The following is a 26,923-nucleotide window of genomic DNA, read 5'->3' as shown; positions in this document are numbered from 1 at the left end:
GAAATCCATCACTGGAACTGCTGTCTGGGGTTAATAAAAAGACTTTTGGAAGACAAGGCATTTAACTATTCCCATAGCAACAAGGGCATCAGGCATTTCTGTGTGACCCAATAGATGTTTATGGAAGTACCAACTCCCAAGCAAAGAACATAAAATCTAGAGACAAAAGACCTCGGTGTTAAAGAACCATCTCTGTCATTCGTTGTGATCTTGAAGTTCTCAGAATTCAAGCTCCTTTCCTAAGAAATGAGAGAGAGGCGGAGCAAGATGGCCGAACAGGAACAGCTCCAGTCTCCAGCTCCCAGCGCGAATGACACAGAAGACAGGTGATTTCTGCAGTTTCAACTGAGGTACTGGGTTCATCTCACTAGGGAGTGCCGGACAATCGGTGCTGGTCAGCTGCTGCAGCCCAACCAGCGAGAGCTGAAGCAGGGCGAGGCATCACCTCACCTGGGAAGTGCAAGGGGGAAGGGAATCCCTTTTCCTAGCCAGGGGAACTGAGACACACAACACCTGGAAAATTGGGTAACTCCCACCCCAATACTGTGCTGTACCAAGGGTCTTAGCAAACAGGCACACCAGGAGATTATATCCCACACCTGGCCGTGAGGGTCCCACGCCCGCCCACGGAGCCTCCGTCATTGCTAGCACAGCAGTCTGTGATCTAACTGCAAGGCAGCAGTGAGGCTGGGGGAGGGGCACCCGCCACTGCTGAAGCTTACGTAGGTAAAGAAAGCCGCTGGGAAGCTCGAACTGGATGGAGCTCACAGCAGCTCAAGAAGCCCTGCATGTCTCTGTAGACTCCACCTCTGGGGACAGGGCACAGCTAAACAACAACAACAACAACAACAAAGCAGCAGAAACCTCTGCAGATGCAAACGACTCTGTCTGACAGCTTTGAAGAGAGCAGTGGATCTCCCAACATGGAGGTTGAGATCTGAGAATGGACAGACTGCCTGCTCAAGTGGGTCCCTGACCCCTGAGTAGCCTAACTGGGAGACATCCCCCACTAGGGGCAGACCGACACCCCATACCTCACACGGTGGAGTACACCCCTGAGAGGAAGCTTCCAAAGCAAGAATCAGACAGGTACACTCACTGCTCAGCAATATTCTATCTTCTGCAGCCTCTGCTGCTGATAACAGGCAAACAGTGTCTGAAGTGGACCAAAGCAATCTCCAACAGACCTACAGCTGAGGGTCCTAACTGTTAGAAGGAAAACTATCAAACAGGAAGGACACCCACACCAAAACCCCATCAGTATGTCACCATCATCAAAAACTAGAGGCAGATAAAACCACAAAGATGGGGAAAAAGCAGTGCAGAAAAGCTGGAAATTCAAAAAATAAGAGCGCATCTCCCCCTGCAAAGGAACACAGCTCATCGCCAGCAACGGATCAAAGCTGGATGGAGAATGACTTTGACGAGATGAGAGAAGAAGGCTTCAGTCCATCAAACTTCTCAGAGCTAAAGGAGAAATTACGTACCCAGTGCAAAGAAACTAAAAATCTTGAAAAAAGAGTGGAAGAATTGATAACTAGAATAATTAATGCAGGGAAGGCCATAAACGAACTGACAGAGATGAAAACCATGACATGAGAAATACGTGACAAATGCACAAGCTTCAATAACCGACTCGATCAACTGGAAGAAAGAGTATCAGCGATTGAGGATCAAATTAATGAAACGAAGCGAGAAGAGAAATCTAAAGAAAAAAGAAAAAAAAGAAATGAACAAAGCCTGCAAGAAGTATGGGATTATGTAAAAAGACCAAATCTACATCTGATTGGAGTACCTGAAAGTGAGGGGGGAAATGGAACCAAGTTGGAAAACACTCTTCAGGATATCATCCAGGAGAACTTCCCCAACCTAGTAGGGCAGGCCAACATTCAAATTCAGGAAATACAGAGAACACCACAAAGATACTCCTCGAGAAGAGCAACTCCAAGACACATAATTGCCAGATTCACCAAAGTTGAAATGAAGGAAAAAATCTTAAGGGCAGCCAGAGAGAAAGGTCGGGTTACCCACAAAGGGAAGCCCATCAGACTAACAGCAGATCTCTCAGCAGAAACTCTACAAGCCAGAAGAGAGTGGGGGCCAATATTCAACATTCTTAAAGAAAAGAATTTTCAACCCAGAATTTCATATCCAACCAAACTAAGTTTCATAAGTAAAGGAGAAATAAAATCCTTTACAGATAAGCAAATGCTTAGAGATTTTGTCACCACCAGGCCTGCCTTACAAGAGACCCTGAAGGAAGTACTAAACATGGAAAGGAACAACCGGTACCAGCCATTGCAAAAACATGCCAAAATGTAAAGACCATCGAGGCTAGGAAGAAACTGCATCAACTAACGAGCAAAATAACCAGTTAATATCATAATGGCAGGATCAAGTTCACACATAACAATATTAACCTTAAATGTAAATGGACTAAATGGTCCAATTAAAAGACACAGGCTGGCAAACTGGATAAAGAGTCAAGACCCATCAGTCTGCTGTATTCAGGAGACCCATCTCACATGCAGAGACAGACATAGGCTCAAAATAAAGGGATGGAGGAAGATCTACCAAGCAAATGGAGAACAAAAAAAAGCAGGGGTTGCAATCCTAGTCTCTGATAAAACAGACTTTAAACCATCAAAGATCAAAAGAGACAAAGAAGGACATAATGGTAAAGGGATCAATTCAACAGGAAGAGCTAACTATCCTAAATATATATGCACCCAATACAGGAGCACCCAGATTCATAAAGCAAGTCCTTAGAGACTTACAAAGAGACTTAGACTCCCATACAATAATAATGGGAGACTTCAACACCCCACTGTCAACATTAGACGGATCAACGAGACAGAAAGTTAACAAGGATATCCAGGAATTGAACTCATCTCTGCAGCAAGCAGACCTAATAGACATCTACAGAACTCTCCACCCCAAATCAACAGAATATACATTCTTCTCAGCACCACATCACACTTATTCCAAAATTGACCACATAATTGGAAGTAAAGCACTCCTCAGCAAATGTGCAAGAACAGAAATTATAACAAACTGTCTCTCAGACCACAGTGCAATCAAACTAGAACTCAGGACGAAGAAACTCAATCAAAACCACTCAACTACATGGAAACTGAATAACCTGCTCCTGAATGACTACTGGGTACATAACGAAATGAAGGCAGAAATAAGGATGTTCTTTGAAACCAATGAGAACAAAGATACAACATACCAGAATCTCTGGGACACATTTAAAGCAGTGTGTAGAGGGAAATTTATAGCACTAAATGCCCACAAGAAAAAGCTGGAAAGATCTAAAATTGACACTCTAACATCACAATTAAAAGAACTAGAGAAGCAAGAGCAAACACATTCAAAAGCTAGCAGAAGGCAAGAAATAACTAAGATCAGAGCAGAACTGAAGGAGATAGAGACACAAAAAACCCTCCAAAAAAAATCAATGAATCCAGGAGTTGGTTTTTTGAAAAGATCAACAAAATTGATAGACCGCTAGCAAGACTAATAAAGAAGAAAAGAGAGAAGAATCAAATAGATGCAATAAAAAATGATAAAGGGGATATCACCACCGACCCCACAGAAATACAAACTACCATCAAAGAATACTATCAACACCTCTATGCAAATCAACTAGAAAATCTAGAAGAAATGTATACATTCTTGGACACATACACCATCCCAAGACTAAACCAGGAAGAAGTTGAATCCCTGAATAGACCAATAACAGACTCTGAAACTGAGGCAATAATTAATAGCCTACCAACCAAAAAAAGTCCAGAAACAGATGGATTCACAGTCAAATTGTACCCCAGAGGTACAAAGAGGAGCTGGTACCACTCCTTCTGAAACTATTCCAATCAATAGAAAAAGAGGGAATCCTCCCTAACTCATTTTATGAGGCCAGCATCATCCTGATACGAAAGCCTGGCAGAGACCCTACAAAAAAAGAGAATTTTAGACCATTATCCCTGATGAACATTGATGCAAAAATCCTCAGTAAAATACTGGCAAATCGAATCCAGCAGCACATCACAAAGCTTATCTACAATGATGAAGTGGGTTTCATCCTGGGATGCAAGGCTAGTTCAACATAAGCAAATCAATAAATGTAATCTAGCATATAAACAGAACCAAAGAGAAATACCACATGATTATCTCAACAGATGCAGAAAGGGCCTTCGACAAAATTCAACAACTCTTCATGCTAAAAACTCTCAATAAATTAGGTATTGATGGGACGTATCTTAAAATAGCAAGAACTATTTATGACAAACCCACAGCCAATATCATACTGAATGGGCAAAAACTGGAAGCATTCCCTTTGAAAACTGGCACAAGACAGGGATGCCCTATCTCACTCCTCCTATTCAACACAGTGTTGGAAGTTCTGGCCAGGGCAATCAGGCAGGAGAAAGAAATAAAGGGTATTCAATTAGGAAAAGAGGAAGTCAAATTGTCCCTGTTTGCAGATGACATGATTGCATATTTAGAAAACCCTATCGTCTCAGCCCAAAATCTCCTTAAGCTGATAAGCACCTTCAGCAAAGTCTCAGGATACAAAATTAATGTGCAAAAATCACAAGCATTCTTATACACCAGTAACAGACAAACAGAAAGCCAAATCATGAATGAACTTCCATTCACAATTGCTTCAAAGAGAATAAAATACCTAGGAATCCAACTTACAAGGGATGTAACGGACCTCTTCAAGGAGAACTACAAACCACTGCTCAGTGAAATAAAAGAGGACACTAACAAATGGAAGAGCATACCATGCTCATGGATAGGAAGAATCAATATTGTGAAAATGGCCATACTGCCTAAGGTTATTTATAGATTCAATGCCATCCCCATCAAGCTACCAATGAGTTTCTTCACAGAATTGGAAAAAACTGCTTTAAAGTTCACATGGAACCAAAAAAGAGCCCGCATTGCCAAGACAATCCTAAGTCAAAAGAACAAAGCTGGAGGCATCACACTACCTGACTTCAAACTATACTACAAGGCTCCAGTAACCAAAACAGCATGGTACTGGTACCAAAACAGAGATACAGACCAATGGAATAGAACAGAGTCCTCAGAAATAATACCACACATCTACAGCCATCTGATCTTTGACAAACCTGAGAAAAACAAGAAATGGGGAAGGGATTCCCTATTTAATAAATGGCATTGGGAAAATTGGCTAGCCATAAGCAGAAAGCTGAAACTGGATCCTTTCCTTACTCATTATACGAAAATTAATTCAAGATGGATTAGAGACTTAAATGTTGGACCTAATACCATAAAAATCCTAGAAGAAAACCTAGGTAATACCATTCAGGACATAGGCATGGGCAAGGACTTCATGTCTAAAACACCAAAAGCAATGGCAACAGAAGCCAAAATTGACAAATGGGATCTAATTAAACTAAGGAGCTTCTGCACAGCAAAAGAAACTACCATCAGAGTGAACAGGCAACCTACAGAATGGGAGAAAATTTTTGCAATCTTCTCATCTGACAAAGGGCTAATATCCAGAATCTACAAAGAACTCAAACAAATTTACAAGAAAAAAACAAACAACCCCATCAAAAAGTGGGCAAAGGATATGAACAGACATTTCTCAAAAGAAGACATTCATACAGCCAACAGACACAGGAAAAAATGCTCATCATCACTGGCCATCAGAGAAATGCAAATCAAAACCACAATGAGATACCATCTCACACCAGTTAGAATGGCAATCATTAAAAAGTCAGGAAACAACAGGTGCTGGAGAGGATGTGGAGAAATAGGAACACTTTTACACTGTTGGTGGGATTGTAAACTAGTTCAACCATTATGGAAAACAGTATGGCGATTCCTCAAGGATCTAGAACTAGAAATACCATATGACCCAGCCATCCCATTACTAGGTATATACCCAGAGGATTATAAATCATGCTGCTATAAAGACACATGCACATGTATGTTTATTGCGGCACTATTCACAATAGCAAAGACTTGGAATCAACCCAAATGTCCATCAGTGACAGACTGGATTAAGAAAATGTGGCACATATACACCACGGAATACTATGCAGCCATAAAAAAGGATGAGTTTGTGTCCTTTGTAGGGACATGGATGCAGCTGGAAACCATCATTCTCAGCAAACTATCGCAAGAACAGAAAACGAAACACCGCATGTTCTCACTCATAGGTGGAAACTGAACAATGAGTTCAGTTTGGACTCGGGAAGGGGAACATCACACACCGGGGCCTATCATGGGGAGGCGGGGCGGGGGGAGGGAATGCATTGGGAGTTATACCTGATGTAAATGACGAGTTGATGGGTGCTGATGAGTTGATGGGTGCAGCACACCAACATGGCACAAGTATACATATGTAACAAACCTGCACATTATGCACATGTACCCTAGAACTTAAAGTATGATAAAAATAAATAAATAAATAAATAAAAAAGATATGGGAGAGATACCTGTATCTTCAAGGTTGTCGTAATGGTCAAACGGGATAATCTATATGAAATTTCTCTGTCAATCAGAGACCTCTGGATGAATTACGATCACTGTTTCTGAACAGATGCTGAGGGTTAGGGGTGACAGTACCAGAGGTGAAGGGTCAAGCAGGGCACACACACAGCAGGCCCTTCTGGAACATCGGGGAGAAATTCAGAGACAAGACCCATCACAGATATATGAGCCCTGTTGCCCATTGCATTCGAACAGCATGGAAGAATCCAGCAGGGCCAAACGTCAAGTATTGGAAAAGAAACCTCAGTCTTTTGGCTGTAGGGCTTTTAAAAAAAAAATTGCATGATTGAGAGAGTACAAGCTGCTCCCACGGTGTGATCAAGGGCTGGGGTCCAAACCCATGGTCCCAGCAATATGACGTGGCAGAACCTTGGCCTCCTTTTTTGGGTCATCACCTCAGCACTTAGCAGTTGGCAAAATCAAAAGGCTGGGGTCAAGCTTTTGGGGCTGCAGCTGCATAACAACATAGAACCTCCATATGTAGCCCAGGTCTACCGTCTACTAACTCAGAATTTTAGGTTGGGTGAGCATCAATCCAATCAACCGCCACTTCAGAATTCTGCCGTAAGTTGGGTTGATTGTCTTAAACTCACAGCGGTAGCTGGTTTCTGTGGAGTGTTTCAGGGGCCAGCCGGTGAGGAACCAGACTTGGATAAATTAGCCCTTACTTTTCAGTGGGGTAATATAGAATACCACTTTTTCCCATTTGAGTTCTGAACTTTTTGAGAAAATAAATAAGCCGGGTAGTTGAAGATAAAAATAGCAGCCTTACTGCTGATAAAGGTAGGGGTGGAAATATGGCTGAAGTGTGCCGCAATGATGGGCTTCCTAATTTTGCACCCCAGAACTAGGCTAAGCTACCAAATCGCAGGAATCTTTTGTAAAGCCTGGGTCTCCCTCCGCAAGGACAAAATGTTTCCTAATACAATTATTAATGGCCAATTTCTCTGTAGGGAGGCTGACTGCAAAGGAGACCTAGCCTATACCAAGTTTCCCACCTCACCCCACAACCCAAACATCATAAATAAAATGTGGTAGATATAGACAACCCAGGGAAGGGGAGGAGTCAGGCCAGGGATTGAGAGAGGGTAAGGCTACAGTTGACAGCCTATCAGAAAAAGGTGCTGCGATATCAATATCTCCTCTTAACCAATTCTGAGGAAGCCAGCAGACTTTAGTCAGTCCTGTTTCACGTGAGAAGAGAGCTGTGTCTGAAGTTTTCCATCAAATGAAAGCCCCCATTTTTACCCTATGGATGTTTAGCATTATTGTAATGTATTTATTTATTTATTTACTTACTTACTTATTTTGAGGTAGAGTCTCGCTCTGTCACCCGGGCTGGAGTGTAGTGGCGTGATCTCAGCTCACTGCAAACTCCACCTCCTGGGTTCAAACGATTCTCCTGATTCAGCCTCCCAAGTAGCAGGGACCACAGGTGTGTGCCTAACTAGTTTTTTGTATTTTCAGTGGAGACCGGTTTTTGCCATGTTGGCCAGACTAGTCTTGAACTCCTGGACTTAAGTGATTCGCCTGCCTCAACCTCCCAAAGTGCTGGAATTACAGGTGTGAGCCATGCGCCTGGCCTGTTTAGTGTTATTATAATTTAAGATAACAGCTGTCCCAATGACAAAGCCACTTCCCATGCAAAATTTCGTTTAACCTTAAAGCAAATCTGAGATCATAATAATGTATAGTAGTCATTTTTCATATGAGCTAAGACTTAGATTTAAATATTATTTTAATAATCCCACAGGAGTTTCATAAGACTATCAGCTTCTCATAACACAAGAAAATATTGGGAGGATCCAAATCATTGCATTTCAGTATATTTATTTTAGGAGTAGTAGTGGCACAAATAACTTCAAAATTTGTGTTTCAGCTGGGCGTGGTGGCTCACACCTATAATCCCAACACTTTGGGAGGTTGAGGTGGGAGGATCACTTGAAGCCAAGAGTTTGAGGCCAGCCTGGGCAACATAGTGAGACTTCATCACTACAAAAAAAAAAAAAAAATGCTAGGCACAGTGGTACATCCCTGTAGTCCCAACTGCTGGAGAGGCTGAGGCAGGACGATCGCTTGAGCCCAGGAATTTGAGGTTGCAGTGATCCCTGATCGCACTTAACTTTCATCAGAAATGTGTCTGACAGACTGAAAATTCAATACTTAAAATAATTAAGTGACACAATAAATGCTGAAAGAGAAAATGGAATGTTTTCACTTTCCCACTATTTTTCAGATCAAAACATGTGACAGGTTCCAATTTTTTTCTCAAATATTTTACAACCAAATTGAAGGGAGGAGAAAGACTCTTAAAAACTGGTGTCTTATTTTTTTTTTCTTTTCTGAGATGGAGTCTCACTCAGTGACCCAGGCTAGAGTGCAGTGCGTGATTTCAGCTCACTGCAACTACTGCATCCTGAGTTCAAATTATTCTCCTGCCTCAGCCTCTGGAGTAGCTGGGATTACAGGCACGCACCACCACGCCCAGCTAATTTTTGTATTTTTAGTAGTGACAGTGTTTCACCATGTTGGCCAGGCTGGTCTTGAACTCTTGACCTCAAGTGATCCACCCACCTTGGCCTCCCAAAGTGCTGGGATTACAGGTGTGAGCCACCCGTGCCTGGCCCCCCCAAAACTTGTATTTTTACTACAATAATTTACTGAGCACCTTCTATATGTCAAGGATTTTACCAGGCACTAAACACATAGAACTTCAATCTTTATAACCCTATAACAGAGGTCACCATTTTACAAATTTTATTGTCCCCATTTTATAAACAGGGGCACTTGAAGAGCTCAGAGAAGTTAATTCTGTTGTGTAAGTTCCCTCCCCCAGGAATTGATTAACCTGGACTTGTTTGATTCCAAATGACAAATACTATTAACATAGCTGTGGAAAAGCAAAAGCCTTCAGCTGTGAAATTGCTGTATATTAATATCTTCCTATGTGACTGGCAGCTAGGCTTATCAGCAGCAACCATTCCTCTCAGAGGCTCAAGGCACAAAAAGAACTCTGAAGATGGGTGAATAGCTTAAATCTACTCATTTATCTTTAATGAGTTTACAACTCTCTCATCAAGACTTCAGAAGTTCAAAATTGATACCAATCCTAATTTTTAAAACCATATGGAAAGAGGAATAATCTATAGTATGGTATTATGATAAATACCAAAGACACAACAAATGAATTAGAAATAGCCTTTGCATTTTAGGAGCTCAGTGTTGAGGCATGGCACAACTGAGGTAAAACAGAGCGTTCATGGTATCCACAGGGAGCCATAAAATCATGCAGAATTTAATTCACTAATTTAAACCGAACTAATGTCTTGCCCTCTAAGATTGCTACGTTTCAACTTGTACTTTTCCTGAACTGGAATAATTCAATGTTTTTATTTTAAAAGGTTGCATTTACATTAAGTCTTACTGCAGAGTAAAGATAACTAATATGAACAGTAGCACAGTGACTTATTGTCCAATATGCTGAATTATGTAAAAAACAAAAAAGTATAACATAATGCATTACTAGAACTTGGCAGCAACACTGCAAACTATGTGGGTCGCTCAGAATCCCAGAATCCTGGAGCTTGCAGAGTACCCAAAAGACTGCAAGTCTGGTCAGGCGGTGGCTCATGCCTGTAATCCCAGCATTTTGGAAGGCTGAGGAAGACAGATCACTTGAGGTGAGGAGTTCGAGACCAGCCTGGCCAACATGGTGAAACCCTGTTCCTACTAAAAATACAAAAAATTAGCAGGCATGGTGGCGGGCACCTGTAATCCCAGCTACTGTGGAGGCTGAGGCAGGAGAATCGCTTGAACCCAGGAAGCGGAGGTTGCAGTGATCGCGTCACGGCACTCCAGCCTGGGCGACAAAAGTGAGACCCTGGTCCAATAAATAAATAAATAAATAAATAAATAAATAAATAAATAGACTGCAAATCTCTCTGATACCATAAGAGCCTCGAGAGAAGGAATTGGATCTCATGATTCTGTTGACTCACCTTCCTCATAATTTGGTTCATTGTTGGACACCAAATACATCATGGGAAAAGTGCATGCAGAAAATACTTATTTTGAATTGCATTTTGAGTTTCTAAATTTTGCAGAGGCAAAGAGAAAAGCTGAATGTCAGTCAAACTATTTATTAGCTGTCTGAGTGGGAAGAATATTGCAGGAGGATATAATTACAAAACCTGATGTAGCCAGGATTCAGCTTAGAGCTTTCAGCCTGTTTATAAAACATGCCAAATATCAGATGTCATGTAAAGGGTAATGTGTTAATAGCAGATAGGCAAAACACTGGCTGCAATTTCAGGAGGAAAGACTAAACAGCTCTACAACATACTTTGTCTCTTGGAATCTAACTGCTTAGAAAGGCTTGGAAATAAATAAGGAAAGTTTATTTTAGGCACTTTCAGCATTGTCCTAAAATCTTTTATTCCATACACCAGGAAATATAAATACTAAAAGCATGGTACCAACCACCAGAATGTTTACTCTGTGAATTTAAAACCCCTAAATTATCCACCCCTCTCTTCAATTGCCTAACATAATACCACCCCAGAGTTGCAAAATTTGAAGAAGGGGGGAAAAAAAAAGCCTAGAATTTGGAATCAGAAAAGCTGTATTTAAATAGAGCACTAGCTACTTAAGCAGCTACTCAACTCTTCTCATCTGTTGCCCTTACCTATTTGGCTATAAAAATGTTATTATTAAGATATTCTGGGCTGGGCATGGCGGCTCATGCCTGTAATCCCAACACTTTGGGAGGCTGAGGCGGGCAAATCACTTGAGGTCAGGAGTTGAAGACCAGCCTGGCCAACATGTTGAAACCCCATCTCTACTAAAAATACAAAATTAGCCAGTCATGGTGGCAGGCACCTGTAATCCCAGCTCCTCGGGAGGCTGAGGCAGGAGAATTGCTTGAACCTGGGAGGCAGAAGTTGCAGTGAGCCAAGATTGCATCACTGCACTCCAGCCTGGGCAACAGAGTGAGACTCCATCTCAAATAATAATAATAATAATAATAATAATAATAATAATAACAACAATAATAATAAAGATATTCTGATAGCTTATCAATATTTGCCCTTTGCTTTTGCCTGCTTTGGAGATCATGATTTTAAATTCTTTGGAATATATCTTTTCTCCCCTACCTCTACAATGATGCATCTTCTACCCTGGGTTTTTTTTTTTTTGCCCTTACCTTTCACTTATCTTGTCATCCAGGAAAAATTCAACACTTATTACATACTGTGCAATGTGTGTGATCATTGCAAAGGAAAATACAAAGGTAAGTAAGATCTAATTCCTGCCTTCGAAGAACTTATGATTTAATAGAAGGGATACGGGTACCAAAAATGCCCATAAGGCATAACCTGGAAGAGCAAAGCATTATAATAATGATCTCCAACAAACGATGCCTCCCATGTCCGTATCTCTTTGCAATACGGCATAGTCATTTCCCACATCAGAAAGGTGGCATCAACTCCTCCATCCCCTTGGATTTGGGCTATTTTTTAAAACTTGTTTTGACAAAGGGTCAAAGGTGGCAGGAGTGACAGTGCAATATCTAAGGCCCAGGCAACCCATGAGACCTCATGGCTTCTGCATTTATCCATTAGGTACCTGATTGCCACATGAAGATTCAGTGAAGTACACAATACAGAGTTGTTAACTATAGGCACTATGTTGTACGGTAGATCTCTAGGATGTATTCGCCTTGCATAAGTGAAACTATGTACCCTTGGATCAACATCTCTCTGATTCACCCTCCCCCAAACCTTGGTAATCACCATTCAAGTCTCTGCTTCTGCTTCTATGAGTTTGATTATTTTAGATTCCTAAATGGAATAATATAGTACTTGTTCTTCCATGTTTGACTTTTATTTCCCCTCCTTTGGAGACAGAGTCTAGCTCTGTTGCCCAGGCTGGAGTGCAGTGGTACAATTTTGGCTCACTGTAACCTCTGCCTCCTGGGTTCAAGCAATTGTCCTGCCTCAGCCTCCCGAGTAATGGGATTTCAGGCACCCGCCACCACACCCAGCTAATTTTTTGTATTTTTAGTAAAGGCGGGGCTTCACCATGTTGGCCAGGCTGGTCTCGAACTCCTGACCTCAAGTGATCCTGCCTTGGCCTCCCAAAGTGCTGGGATTACAGGCATGAGCCACAGCACCTGGCCCGGCCTATTTCATTTAGCATGTCTTCCACATTCATCCATGACATAGCAAATGGCAGGATTCTCATCTCTTTTAAAGCTAAATAGTATTTCATTGTATGCGTATTTTCTTTATCCATTCATCTGGACATTTAGGTTTTTTCCATGTCTTTGCTATTGTGAATAATGGGGCAATGAACACGGGAATGCAGACATCGCTTTGAAATCCTGATTTCAATTTTTTGGGGTATACACCCAGAAGCAGGTTTGTTGGATGATTTGGTAGTTCTATTTTTCATCTTTTGAGGAACCTCCATACTGTTTTCCATAGTGGCTGTACCAATTTACATTCCCACCAATAGTGTACAAGGTGTGATGGTTAATATTGTCAACTTGATTGGATTGAAGGATGCAAAGTATTGTTTCTGGGTGTATCTGGTTGCTGCTGGGTGTTGCCAGAACAGATTAACATTTGAGTCAGTCGACTGGGAGAGGAAGACCCACCCTCAGGAAGACCCACCCACAATGTGAGTGGGCACCATCCAATTGGCTGCCAGCGTAGCTAGAAAAAGCAGGCAGAAGAAGGTGGAACAAGTTGACTTGCTGAGTCTTCCAGTCTTCATCTTTCTCCCATGCTGGATACTTCCTGCCCCCGAACATCAGACTCCAAGTTCTTCAGCCTTTGGATTCTTGGACTTACAATAGTGGTTTGCCAGGGCCTCTCGGGCCTTCAGCCACAGACCGAAGGCTGCACTGTCAGCTTCCCTACTTTTGAGGTTTTGGGACTCAGACTGAGTCACTACTGGCTTCCTTGGTCCTCAACTTGCAAAATGGCCTATCGTGGGACTTCACCTTGCGATCATGTGAGGCAATTCTCCTTAATAAACTGCCTTTCATATATACATATATCCTATAAGTTTTGCCCCTACAGAGAACCCTAATACACAAGTCCCCTAAGAGGTGATGGTTAAGTTTAGGGCACTGCATATAGTGATGGCTTGACAGGTGTAATCTTATCTTTCAATGCGTCAAGATGTATACACTGAATATATATAGCTTTTTTTGGTCTGACAATCATATCTCACTAAAAAAGTAAATAAATGGATGCAGCTGTATGGACACTGAAAAAATATATTCATTTAGACTACAAAATGATGAAAGACCATAGAGTGAGAGTCACCACCTTCAAGCCATCTATGCCAAAGCCATCTTAAACCCACCAGCTTCTGCCAACTCACCAGCTGGCTGCAGCCACCTGAGTGAGCTCAGGCTAGACCGGCAGAGAAATTGCCCAACCAACCCACAAAAATGTGAGAAATAGCAGATTACTGTTTTCAGTCACTAAGTTTTGGGATAATGGATAACTGAGACATCTGATAAGTACTATAATGAAAGTAAAAAGTGATTTGGGGATAAAGAAGAGTTAGAAATTATTTCCTGCCCAGAGGATGTGTGGTGATGGTAGTAAAGAAAATCTTACAGCAGTAATAGTTTTTAATGTTTTTCCTTTTTCTTTTTTTTGGGGGGTATTTTTATATAGTTTAATTGCAAATATTTAAACTGCTAAAATTTGGCAAGTTGTGGCATATGTAAACACCTGTGAAAACGTTATCACAATCAAGATAATAAATGCAGTAAGGCCGGGCACAGTGGCTCATGCCTATAATCCTAGCACTTTGGGAGGCCGAGGTGGGTGGATTGGCTGAGCTCAGGAGTTTGAGATCAGCCTGGGCAATACAGTGAAACCCCATCTCTACTAAAATTCAAAAACTTAGCCAGGCATGGTAGTAGACACCTGTAGTCCCAGCTACTCGGGAGGCTGAGGCACGAGAATTGCTAGAACCCAGGAGGCGGAGGTTGCACTGAGCCGAGATCAGGCCACTGCACTCCAGCCTGGGTGACACAGCGAGACTCAGTCTCTAAAAAAATAAAAAAATAAATAAAAATAAATGTGGCCAGGCATGGTGGCTCACACCTGTAATCCCAGCACTTTGGGAGGCCGAGGTGGGTGGATCACCTGAGGTCAGGCATTCAGACCAGCCTGGCCAACATGGTGAAACCCCATCTCTACTAAAAAATACAAAAAACTTAGCCAGACCTGGTGGCAGGCATCTGTATTCCCAGCTACTCAGGAGGCTGAGGCAGGAGAATCGCTTAAAACCGGGAGGCGGAGGCTACAATGAGCCGAGATCACGCCAGTGCACTTCAGCGTGGGCAACAGAGCAAGACTCTGTCTCAAAAAAAAAAAAAAAAAAAAAAAAAAAAAAAAGATAATAAATGCATTCCTCACCCCCAAAACTTTCCTTATGGCCCCTTTATAGTCCCTGCCTTTATGCCCTCCTCGCTCTTTCACCATCCTGAGACAACCAGATATGTTTTCTATCACTATAGACTAGTTTGCATTTTCTAGAATTTTATATATATGGAACCATACAATGTGTACTCTTTTTGTCTGGCTTCTGTCAACAGAATTAGTTTTAGATCCATTCAAGCTGTTGTGTGTATCAACAGTTTCTATTGCTAACTTGTATTATGTTGTATAGATAGACCATGATTTGTTTATCCATATTCCTGTTGATGGACTTTTGGGTTTTGTAGTCTATTGGGGGCAATAAAGTTGCTATGAACTTTAGTGCACAAGTCTTTGTGTGGACATATATATTCATTTCATTTCAAAGTATTATGAAATATACCTTGCCTAAATACCTTGAAGTGGAATTGCTCAGTTATAAGTGCATGTTTAACTTTTTATGAAACTGGTAAATTGTTTTCCAAAGTGGTTTTACCATTTTACATCCCCTACCAGCAGTATACATTCCAGTTGTCCCACATCTTTGTCAATTCTTCGTATAAGTTTTTTCAATTTTAGCTATTCACTTTTAGCCATTCTAGTGGGTATGGTTTTAATTCGTATTTTCATGACTACTTATGTTGAGCATCTTTTTATATATGCTAATTTGCCATTCATATATCTTCTTTATTGAAGTAACTTTTCAAATCTTCTGTATACTTTTTATATTATTACAGTTATCATTATAAATATTTATTATTATTGGAGTTTTATGTATTCTAGGTAGAAGTTTCTCCTTGGATATATGTTTTCCAACTACTGTTCCCATTTTGTGGTTTATATTTTCATTTTCATAACAGTATCTTTGGAAAGGCAAACTTTATTTTGATGATGTCCATTTTATTTTTCTTTAATAATTCTTGCTTTTTGTGTCCAGTTTAAGAAACATGTGCCAAGCCAAGGTCACTGAGATTTTCTCCTGTGTTTTCTTCAAGAAGTTTTATACTTTACCTCTTATATTTAGGACTATGATTTATCTTGAAATCCTTTTTGAACACTGCTGTGAAATAAGGATTGAGGTTTATTTGTTTTTTGTTGTCCCTCTTTGTTTTCGTTGTTGATATTTGTTTGTTTATATGGATATCCATTTGCTCCAGCACCATTTATTGTTAAGATTATCATTTTCCCATTGAATTGCCCTGGCACCTTTGTTAAAAATCAATTCTGTAGGTCTATTTCTGGACAAATTTTGTTCCATTTGTCTATATCTGTTTACCCTTCTTTCTACTGTGATTACTGTAGCTTTTCAACAGATCTTGAAATCAGCTAGTGTAAATCCTCCCTTTAGCTTTTTTTCAGCATTGTTTTGGCTATTCTAGGTTCTTTGCATTTTCATATAAATTTGGTAATTTCTTTTAAAAGCCTGATATGACTTTGATTGACATTGTATTGAATATATATCGTCAAATTTGAGAATAAATGTTAACAATGTTTAATCTTCTAATTTATAAATACAATGTGTCTCTCCATTTATTTAATTTTATTTATCCCAGCAATGTTTACTGGTTTTCAGTGAACAGGTCTCACGTGTCTTTTGGCAGGTTATCCTTGAGTATTTCTTATTTTTGATGTTATTTTTGACATTTCAATTTCTGATTGCTCGCTCCTTCTATATAGATACACAATTCATCTTGGTAAATTGATCTTATATTCTGCCACCTTGAGAAACATTTACTGGTACTGGTAGCTTTTTGGTAGATTGATTAGGATTTTCTACATAGATAATTATGTCATCTGCAAATTAAGACAGTTTCATCTCTTCCTTTCTGATCTGGATATTACTCATTTATTTATTTAGCCTTATTACACTGGCTAGAAGTGGTAACAGCAGACACCCTTGCCTTGTTTCTGATCTTAGAGAGAAAGCAGTTCAGTCTTTCACTTTAAGTATGATGCTTGCTGTAAGTTTTCACAAATGCACTTTATTAGACTATGAACGTTCCCTTCTAGTTCTAGTTTGCTGGAAATTTCTATCATGTATGGATGTTTATTTTGTTACATTTTGTCAATTTATTTTTTTGCATCTATTGAGTTGATCATATGGAGGAATGGAGTCCTTAAACACCAATGATCTTCCCTCCTTCCCCTGCCCTTAAGAGTTCTGTCCTTGGCCCTGCTCTCTTGTGCTTTACAAATTAGAAGACCTATATATTGCAATTGCTTCAACTATCAGCTGTGTATAAATGACTTCCAAGCATATATGTTTCATCCCAAATTCTCAGCTGAAATTGAGACCAATATTCTCAGCTTCTAACTGTATTTTGTCTACCAAGTTATCCTCCATATGTCTCTAGAGAGATAAATAAAGGTGACATAAGAATCCAATGGCTATTCTCTTCAGTTAACTTACATTGAATTCAATGTTCATCAACTTGAACTTATACCATTTAAGCTCTTTTAAATGTAAAATCAGAAAAATATCTGAAATCAGAGAGCTTTTTAGAAAATACTGAAACCAAAACTTTATAATGCAGGATTTCTCAATCTTGGTACTATTGACATTTGGGGAAAGATAATTCTTTGTTACAGAGGGCTATCCTGTTACAGATGTTAACTAGCATCTCTAGTCTTGACTCACTAGATGCCAGTAGTATGTTCGACCCCAAGCTATGACAGTCAAAAATTTCTCCAGATGTTGCCGAAGGTCCCCTGGGGAGGGGACACAATCATCTCGAGGTTGGAAACTACTGATGTAGTAACTTGCTACAGATCAACACTCCCACAAAAATCAACTAAAAGAGCCAAATTAAAAAACAAACCAAAAACAAAACAGGCACAGTGGCTCACAGCTGTCATCTCAGTATTTTGGGAGGCTGAGGCAGAAGGATATTTTTAGCTCAGGAATTCAAGACCACCCTGGGCAACCCTCATTTCTACTAAAAATCAAAAGAATTAGCCAGGCATGGTGCTGGAATTACAGGTGTGAGCCACTGCACCCAGCCACATTTCACCTTCATTTTTGAAGGATGTTTTTTGCTGGATATGAATTTCTAGATCAGCAGTTACTTTCTGTAAGCACTTTAAAAGTATTATTCCAGTCTTTTTGGTTTCCATTGTTTCTGTGGGAGATGGCTGTCTTTAAGATGTTTTCTATCTTTACTTTTTAGTTGGTTTACTTTGATGGGCCTAAGTGTGGTTCTATTTTTCTTTGTTCTGCCTTAGTTTTCTGAGCTTGGTCAAATGTTACTTTGGCCCCATTCTATTCTAAGACTCCTATTATCTTTTTAAAGGCTTTTCATTGTGTTTACATGCCTCCAATACATGCTTCAGTATGTACTATTTTCTATTGACCTGTCTTGTAGTTCACTAATCCTATCTTTTGTTACACAGATCCACTATTACATCCACCCACTGTGTTCTCAACTCCAGATGCTGTATTCAGTTCTAGAATGTCCATTTGATTTTCATAGATTACTTTTTTGATAAAAGTCTTTGCCTACTATCTTATCCATAATTGTCTCAAACATATTAGTCATAGTTATCTTAGAGTTCTTGCCAGTGAACTCCAATATGTGAATCGTCTGTGGCTTGGTTTCTCGTGTCACGTTTTCTCTCTTAGTTTTTGATCATGTGGTCCATGTGGTTTTGGCATGTTTTGTAATTTTCCATTGATTTCCAGATGTTTTAATGTTACAGGCTTTGGATGATGTCTTTCTTCAATGAGGTTCAACCTGTCTTCTGCTAGAACTTAATCCAACCAAGAATCATGATAAATCAAGGCAGAGTTACAAATCTTGGCAGAAGGCTCATTCTACCTTTGATGTGCCCCTAGCCTCAGGGTTTTCTAATGATCACCTAGGATATTCTCCAGATCCCTTCTTCTGGCAAGTCCTGATTTCTAATCTTTGTTTTATGAAACTTTCTGCCTACTTTTGTTTTCTCTCCTAAACAGCACCACAACTGCAAATTTTCTGAGTTGAAATTGTCCATGTTTGAGGCTGTTCCATATCTCTACCAAAAGCTCTCTTGGTTGCCGTCCCCTGGAAGCAAACTTCAAAAAAATACAAAATCAAAATTACCAGTCTCCTGTCTGAAACCAGAATGGACAAGTACTCCCAGACTAAAAGCAGCCACAGGTCAGTTCACTTCAGAAATGTTCACTCCTCTTTAGAGCCCTGCTTGGGCAGATTTCTACTGCCTTCAAATAGATGACACCCGTATTTTATCCAGTTTTCTGCTGGGGGATAGTCGTGGTGGATTTGATAATTGCTAGGAATTAGTGGGAGTCGTGTTGCCCATTCTTTCCCTTTCTGAATGGAAATTGTCACTACACTCTGGGTATGTAGGGGAAGATACTCTTTTCATTTACAGATTAGAGTAAGGAGCTAATTTAAGACCTTATAGAGAGTATGGCACATTTCGAGGTAAATGCAGTCACTTTGTGGAAACTTCAGCGCATTCTCTTGTGGATGGTTATCTTCCAAACTGGGGAAAAAAAATTAGGCATGAATACTTGGTATTCAAAGTGGTAGATTGTGATAGCGAGTCAGTTGTCCCCCAAGATGTCCTTCCCTTCTTCCAGTTTTTGGTATACAATTGGACATACAGAATGAAGACATTTAAAGTTTCTCTTTCAGCTCAGTGTGATCATGTGACATAGATCTGATGGAGAAGATGTGTCATGTGGCAACCTAAAAGTTGGCTCAACGGGGTCGGGGTGGGTGCCGGTCTGGGCGCGGGCGTGACGCAGCGGATGGACAGTTACGCGCACCTGAACGGCTGGAGCAATGGCAGCTACAGCATGATGCAGGACTAGCTGGGTTACGCGTGGCACCCGGGCCTCCACGCGGACGGTCCCGCGCAAACACAGCCCATACACCACTACGACTTGAGCGCCCTGCAGTACAACTCCGTGACCAGCTCGCAGACCTGCAAGAACGGCTCTCCCACCTACAGCACGTCCTACTCGCAGTAGGACACTCCTGGCTCCATGGGTTCCGTGCTCAAGTCCCAGGCCAGCTCCAGCCCCGCTGTGGTTACCTCCTCCATCCACTCCAGGGCGCCCTGCCAGGCCAGGGACCTCCTGGACGTGATCAGCACGTACCTTCCCCGCGCGGAGGAACCCACTGCCCCAGCGGACTTTACATGTCTCAGCACTACAGGAGCGGCCCGGTGCCCGGCACAACCATTAAGGGCACACTGCTCTCGCACATGTGACGGCAGGACAGCGAACTGGAGGGGCATGAAATTTTCAAAGAAAAACGAAGGAAATGGGAGGGGTGCAAAAGAGGAGAGTAAGAAACAGCATGGAGAAAACCCGATACGCTCAAAAATATATATATATCCCATTACCCACGGCAAATGACAGCTGCCAGAGAACACTAATCCCATTCACACTCACACAAAAACCGCCATGCCGACAAGAAAACTTTTATGAGAGAGATCCTGAACTTCCTTTTGGGGAACTGTTTTTGTACAGAGAAAAACAGGGGGGTAGGGAGGGCGGAGGAATGGATCTTGTGCAGATTTGGAGGAAAGAAAGCTACCAAAAACTTTTTAAAAAAGTTCTAGTGGTACAGTAGGAGCTTTGCAGGAAGTTTGCAAGTCTTTACCAATAATATTTAGAGCTAGTCTCCAGGCGATGAAAAAATGTTTCAATATTTGCAAGCAACTTTTGTACAGTATTTACCGAGATAAACATGACAATCAAAATGTCTACTGTTTATAAGCTGAGAATTTGCCAGTATTTTTCAAGGAGAAGCTTCTTCCTGCATTTTGATGCTGCAGCTGAAATTTAGCACACTTGCAAACGTGGAAAGAAGAAAATTATTCAAATTTCGACATCTTAATTGTTTAAAAATTGTACGAAAGGCAAAAACTAAAACAAGTACCGGCAAACCATCTCTGTGGTCTCGTTTAAAAGGGCAAAAGTGCAAAACTTACATCGCTGGTAAATTTATAATAGCTTTTGTTCGATCCCAGCTTTCCATTTAGTTCAGATTAAAAAAACATGAAACTACTGCTTTCGAAATATTTTCCTATGGTTTGTAATATTTCTGTAAATATATTGTGGTATTTTAAGGTTTTCCCCCTTTGTTTTTTGTAGTTGTATTTTAAAAGATTCGGCTCTGTAGTATTTGAATCAGTCTGCCGAGAATCCATGTATATATTTGAACTAATATCCTTATAACAGGTACATTTTCAACTTATGTTTTTACTCCATTATGCAGTTTGAAATAAATTTTTGAAATACGAAAAGAGCTGGCACAAGGCCTTTTTATCTTTCTTTTCAGTTTCTTCCCCGCTGGGCGGAAGGTAGGTAAGATGGCTGGGACTGAAGCAGCCATTTTAGATCACGAAGTAACGTTGAGTGAAAACTGTACATGATGAAGCAGAAGGACAAAAAGCTGAGCCTCTGACCACCACTTTCCAGAGCATAAAACCCTTATACCAGCCCTGAATTAACATGCCACAATAATTTTCCGTAGGAGATTCATTTCTATCTTATTTCAGTGGCTGCTATTTTGGGGTTTTGTTACTTGCAACTAAGCCTCATAAAATTAGGAAAGTTCAGGACAGCAGTTCTCAGTGTGTTGGTATGGTCTGCAGACTTCTGAATTTTTTGTAGGGAGTTTGTGAAATCAAAACATTTTCAAAATATACTACGACATTATAAGTCTTTTTAACTATGGTGACACATTCACCAATGGCGCAAAAACAATTGTGGGTAAAAGCACCAGCATCTTTGAAACGAGGCACTAGTAGTCATTGTATTCTTCATTGCCATGCAGCTGTAGGTGGGGGTTGGGGAAAGGGGTGGTTTCATTCAATGTCCTTAATAAAGCAGTAAAACTTACTTACTTTAAATCTTTACTCTTAAGTCTTTTAAATTTTCTGTATGAAGAAATGAGAAGTGTATGTGAAGTACTTCTGGGGATACCAAAATATGACGGTTGTCTTGAGGAAAACCACTTGTGAGGGTGTTTTGAGTCGTGAGTCTGGAGGCAATTCAGATGTGGGTATTTGACAGACATTTCCTCAAACATGAACAAAGTGAACTGTCACTTCAAGAAACTAACTAACAGTATTTGTTGCCAATTATAAATTTTAAGCTTTTAAGTGAAAATTATTTTGGAAAATGTGTATCTGCCATCTGAATTTGATGGCCTTTCAGTATTTAAGAGGCTTTTAAAAATGATATTGCTGGTCATATTGAACATGATTTTTAAACATTTTATATGGCAAAATATTAACATGTGGAAGATGTGCATAACTCAGTGAATCAATAGTTTCCATGGGACAAATGTATGATTTTACAAAATTATTCATGGGAAAAAGTTTCACTCAAAGTGCAAGGTAGACCACTGGAGTCTAAATTCAATGCAAAGTCTCATTTATATGACTTCAGATTCTACATTGTAAATAACCTTTTAGCTACTACCCCTTGTTCAGTTTTGGTATAGTGTCCAAGAATAAATCTATAGCCTAGGCTATTAAAATATTCCTCCCTTCTACAACTTAATACCTGCATGAGGATGAATTTCTTCATTTACTTCAAACAAAACAACATATCAGACTGAATGGAGAAACAGGTATGATAATCCAGCTGTCTTCTATTAAGCCAGACATTGAAAAGATTTGCAAAATGTTATTAACAATGCTGCTCTTCTCACTAAATTATTTTTGAAAAATAATTATCATAAAATGTTAGCATGAAATTGGTTTATTTTAAAATAGATTAGCAAATATATTTTTAACATTTGTCAGTTTTCATTTCTGATATAGTCAATATAAACCTTCATAAACAAAAGTTAATTGGGAAAAAAACAGAACTACCATCTGGATCCACCAATCCCAGTAACGGGTATATACCCAAAGGAAAATAAATCATTACATCAAAAAGAGACCTATGTTATGTCTATTGGAGCACTATTCACAATGGCAAAGAGAGGGAACTGACTTACTTGTCCATAAACTGAAGCTGCATAAAGAAAATGTAGTGTGTGTGTGATCATTTATATATATATTATATATTTTATATATATGATATGCTATTCAGTCATAAAAGATAATAAAATCATGCCTTTTGCAGCAACATGGATGGAGCTGGAGGTCATTATCTTAAGTGAAACATCTCAGAAACAGAAAGTCAAAACCGTATGTCCTCACTTGTAAGTGGGAGCTAAATAAGGTGTACACATGGACATAAAGTGTAGACCTATGATGAACACTGGAGACTCGGAAGGGTGGAATGGTGGGAGGCAGGCATATAAGGGATGAGAAATTACTTGATGAGTACAATGTAGACTAATCAGGTAATGGTTACACTAAAAGCCCAGGCTTTACCACTACTGCAATATACTCGCATAACAAAACTGCACTTGTACCCCTTAAATTTATACAAACTTTTTTAAAAGCAAGAAAAAGAAAACACCCTTTGGGGACATCGATATTTTTCCAGAGCATTAAGTTCCTGAGTGCTAAGTTCTTAAATGTTAAGATCTTAAGGACAAAACATTTAAAATAATTGATTTATGACATTGAAAGAATTTGAAGTATAACCACAAAACTGTTTATAAAATATGAGAACAGTAAAAGTATTAAGCCCAGAGTTCAGTAAACAATGTCATGTTAAGAAGAAAGGGGGCAGACAGATTCTAAAAACTGTAGATTAATATACTTAATATTAATTATCCTTAGGGCAAAAGGTTAGAGAACAGATTCAGCAGAAAGTAAAGTAACCATTAACTCCATTAACCCAATACAAGTTTATTTATGAAGTCAAGTCAAACTGAGGAGTATTTGTTTCTTTGATAACTGGTAGACAGGGAATGTATATACATATTGTATTTCCCATTAAGCATTTGCTCATGTTACAGAACAGTGGCCTACAGAACTATCATTGAAGATTTACCAAATCTGCCTGAAGCAAAATGTGATAAACTGCAGAAATGGTGCAAAATGACACTGGAAGTCATAGAGCTGATTCTTGAACACGGGTTTGAACTGCATAGGTCCGCTTATATGCATTTTTTTGATAAATATATTGAAAACTTTTTTCGAGATTTACAACAATTTAAAAAACTTGCAGATGCACCATGTAGCTTAGAAATATTGAAAAACGAAGAAAATGATGTGTCATTAATGCATAAAATATATGTAGACACTAGTCTATTTTATCATTTACTACCATAAATATATACAAATCTATTATAAAAAGTTAAAATTGGCCGGGTGCAGTGGCTCACGCCTGTAATCCCAACACTTTGGGAGGCCAAGGCGGGCAGATTGCCTGAGGTCAGGAGTTTGAGAGCAGCCTGGTCAACACGGTGAAACCCCGTTTCTACTAAAAATACAAACATTAGCTGGGCATGGTGATGCATGCCTGTAATCCCAACTACGTGGGGGAGCTGAGGCAGGAGAATCACTTGAACCCGGAAGACAGTGGTTGCAGTGAGCCGGGATGGTGCCACTGTACCACTCCAGCCTGGGCAACAGAGCAAGACTCCATCTCAAAAAAAAAAACAAAAAAGTTAAAATTTATCAAAACTTACACATACACAGACATTGGAGCCATTTGCTGTTGAGACAAACATAAAGATGTAGTACTAAATTACAACTGAAAAAGATTAACTATAGTACATACTGCACTACTACCATAATTTCAGAGCTACCTCCTGTTGCTATTGCTGTGAGCTCAAGTGCTATATTCACTTAAAATGCCATGTGATGTTTATCATCTCCACATGGGCAGTTCATCTCTCCAGTAAATCGTGTATCGTAGTAAAAAGTGATCTCTCATGGTTCTCAGTTATTTTTCATCATGTTTAGTACAACCATAAACCTTGCAATAATACCATGGGACCCATAGGACGCTAGTCCCACTAGTGACGCTGGAAGGGCTCCCAAGGAGCAAAGTCATGACATTACAAGAAAAAGTTAGATTGCTTGATGCGTACTGGTCTGCAGCTATAGATGCCCATCCTTCAAGATAAATGAATCTAGCATAAGGACCACTGTTGATAAAATTAAGAAAATTTATGAAGCCTTTACTGCATCTATACCAGCAAACCTTGTACTGTTTGTGATATACCTTTTTATCTCATATTGAAAATGCAACTTTTATGTGGGTGCAGTATTGCTATAAGAAAGATGTACCTATAGGCTCTAATGATTGGAGAAAAGGCGGTCATTATATGACAATTTAAAGCAAAAGGAGGGTGAAGAATCTAAATCTAGAGAATTTAATGCCAGCAAAGGATGGCTTGATAATATTAGAAAGAAGTTTGGCTTTAAAAAATGTTAAGATAACAGAAGAGGCAGCTCCTGATGGCCAAGAGGCAGCAGATGAGTTCCCAGATGCCATTAAGAAAATCAATGAGGGGAAAGGATATCTACCAGAACAGGTTCTTAAGGCAGACAAAAGTGCCCTATTCTGGAAAAAAATATATATATATATGCCACAAAGTACATTTATTAGTAAAGAAGAGAAGTGAGCACCAGGATTTAAGGCAGAAAAGGACAGGCTAATGCTATAGGTTTTTGCTAATGCTTTTGAGTTTATGGTCAAGACTGCACTTATCTATAAAGCTGTTAACTCCCAAATCTTGAAGGGAGAAGATAAACACAGGCTGCCAGTCTTCTGGCAGGATAACAAGAAGGCCTGGACAACAAGAACCCTTTTTCTGGATTGGCTCCATTGATGTTTTGTCTTTGAAGTCAGGAAGTACCTTGCCAGTAAAGGACTGCCTTTTAAAGTTCTTTTGATACTGGACAATGTCCCTGGCCGCCCACCCAGAACTGCATGAGTTCAACACTAAAGGCATCGAAGTGATCTATTTGCCCCCAAACATAATGCCTCTAATTTAGTTTCTAGATCAGGGGGTCATAAGGACCTTCATGGCTCATTACCCACAGTACTCTATGCAAAGAACCACCAGTGCCATCCAAGAATACTCGAACAAAGAGAACATCATCAAAGTCTGGAAGGATTCCACCACTGATGATGCCATTGTTGCTACAGAAGAAGCCAAGAAAGCCATGAAGCCCAAAATAATAAGTTACTGCTGAGGAAAACAACCAGATGTTGTGTGTGACTTCACAGAATTTACAACAGAGCCAATCAAGAAAATCGTGAAAGAGGTTGTAGATATGTTAATTAAATAAATAATAAATAAATAAATAAATAAATAAAATGGTAGAGGGTAAAAAGTTTCAAGATCTGAATCCTGGAGTGAGTCAAAAGCTAAGCAATTCAAAAGCTTAGCTTTTGGAGATGAGTGTCTCTGAATCAGTGCCACACAATAAGGAGGAAGACATTTAGAAGCAGTACCAGTAAACAACTCAACATTAGACAATCTGTGTTCTGATTATTCAAGACTGATTTTACAACATGGACCCTTCTACCACACAAGCACTAAAAGTAAAGCAAATGGTAGAAGAAGGATTAGTACCATTTAGAAACATTTTTAGAGAAATGAAAAAAAGCAAAACATCAGACATAAGTTACAACGCATTTTCATAATTACACCTAGTGTGCCTGCCTTTCCTGCTTCCCCTTCCATCAATGCTACCACTAAGAGCAAGACCAATCCTTCCTTTTCCTCCTCCACCTCAGCCTATTCAGCATGAAGACAAGGAGGATGAAGACTTTTATCATGATCCACTTCCACTTAATGAAGAGTAAATGTATTTTCTCTTCCTGATGATTTTAATAGCATTTTCTTTCTTCCACCTTACTTTAATACATGATACATGTAACAGACGAAATATGTGTTAATCTACTGTTTATGTTATCAGAAAGGCTTCCACCCAATAGTAGGCTATAAGTAAAATTTGGAAAGAGTCAAAAGTTGTATTCAGATTTTCAACTGCACAGGGGTTGGTGTCCCTAATCCCTGCATTGTTCAAGGGTCAACTGTAAATGTCCTGCTGATGGGAGTATC

General features: G+C 39.8%; 1 pseudogene; it reads left to right on the top strand.

The window, feature by feature from the left end:
* Positions 1-19,680: 19,680 nt before the first annotated feature.
* LOC104662809 lies at positions 19,681-20,195 on the top strand (annotated as a pseudogene).
* Positions 20,196-26,923: the final 6,728 nt, after the last annotated feature.

The sequence above is a fragment of the Rhinopithecus roxellana genome, chromosome 9 (genome assembly GCF_007565055.1).
Source record: "Rhinopithecus roxellana isolate Shanxi Qingling chromosome 9, ASM756505v1, whole genome shotgun sequence".
Taxonomy (NCBI): domain Eukaryota; kingdom Metazoa; phylum Chordata; class Mammalia; order Primates; family Cercopithecidae; genus Rhinopithecus; species Rhinopithecus roxellana.
Note: the sequence above shows the minus strand (reverse complement) of the source record. Positions and strands in the feature narration are given on the sequence as shown.